The sequence below is a fragment of the Equus quagga genome, unplaced genomic scaffold, assembly GCF_021613505.1.
Source record: "Equus quagga isolate Etosha38 unplaced genomic scaffold, UCLA_HA_Equagga_1.0 69652_RagTag, whole genome shotgun sequence".
Taxonomy (NCBI): domain Eukaryota; kingdom Metazoa; phylum Chordata; class Mammalia; order Perissodactyla; family Equidae; genus Equus; species Equus quagga.
The window spans coordinates 1-1,335 of record NW_025801468.1 but is presented as its reverse complement, the minus strand read 5'-3'; the positions used below and the strand labels follow the sequence as shown (position 1 = coordinate 1,335).

Below are 1,335 nucleotides of genomic sequence, written 5' to 3'. Positions count from 1 at the left end.
AATAAACTGTCCTTTGTCTCTGGTTCAGGAGTCTCATGTCTTCTGGCAGGATCCACAAATCAGTAATGAGCTTACTTGTCAGCTTGCAAGTGTGGAAAAGTCCCAGGCACTTCACAAAACCCCCACATCCAATGCTTCACCTCCCTACATCCACCCTTTGCAACGAGCCTGTGAACTTCCACGAGCAGGAGGAGCCCATTTCATCACCCTTTCATTCTGGGCTGGCCTTTGGACTTGCTTTGGCCAATGTGGTAAAAATGACGAGTGATCATCCTAAACCTTGAGTTCAAGAGGCATTGCAGCTTCCTCTCAGCCTCTTGGAACCTGGCCTCTGCTATGTGAACAGCCTGAAATGCCTTTCTGGAGGGAGGGAACCACATGAGAGGATTGTCCCAGCTGAGAGCATCCTACACCAGCCTGCAGCCAACCAAGCCCCAAACACGTGAGACGACTGAGACCAGAACAGCAAAGTACCTGACCCACAGCTGGTCACAGATACATGAGTGACCCCATCCACGTCCAGAAGAAGCAGCTCACTGACTTGTAGACTTGTTAGCAATAATAAAACCTTATATATTGAAAAGTGGTTTGTTACTCCATATTCAGTATTCAACATGCAATATTCATCACTATCATCAACAGTGTCTCAGGATTCCAAGGCTTCTGAGAGGGAAACATAGAAACTAGCACATGAGCACCTACTGTGTGCCAGGGATGTGAGTCCATTACATCATCTTGATCACCCTGTAAAGTGAGGCTCATTATCCCCAGTTTACAGCTGAGGAAACCGAGGTTCAGAAAGGAGAAGCAATGGCCCCAAAGCTACCCAGAAGAACCAGAATTCCAGACAAGATGTCTCTGAGCCCCCATTGCTCCCAAGGCTCCAGGTAGGACCTTGGGTTCAAGAGACTCACATGCATGATGTTCACACTGTCATTGAAAATCCTCACGTAGGACTTCAGGATGTTGAAGTGGAAGGCGGGTGTCAGCATGTGGCGGTGCCTGCTCCACTTGTCACCACCACTCAGCAGGAGCCCATCCCCTGGTAGGGGCAGCCACAGAGAGTGAGCAAGGGAGGGCCTTCCGCTGGCCCCCAAGGTTGTCCCCAATCCCCTCACACGCAGTTACTCACCCAGCCAGGGCTTCAGGAATCTGGAGAGGATCATGTCCTTGGGTGCAATGGCAGCTGACGAGAGATAAGCCATCAGGGGCCATGGAGAGGGGGAGGGGAGGGACTTTTGAGGCAAGGTGGAGCATCAGCCAGGGGTCTGCACTCCCCCTCCAGGAGCAGCATAGCAGGAGTGGGGCAAGGGCAGACAAAGCTGGGAGGAGCGG

At 51.8% G+C, this 1,335-nt stretch overlaps 1 long non-coding RNA gene across 1 annotated transcript; it reads right to left on the bottom strand.

Annotated features, from left to right (window-relative positions):
• Positions 1-529: 529 nt before the first annotated feature.
• LOC124234075 (uncharacterized) lies at positions 530-1,190 on the bottom strand. The gene is made up of 3 exons (XR_006887215.1): positions 1,133-1,190; positions 915-1,042; positions 530-568 (listed from the first exon to the last, which is right to left on the bottom strand). It is a non-coding gene; the product is annotated as an uncharacterized LOC124234075 (long non-coding RNA).
• Between the last annotated feature and the right edge of the window lie 145 nt (positions 1,191-1,335).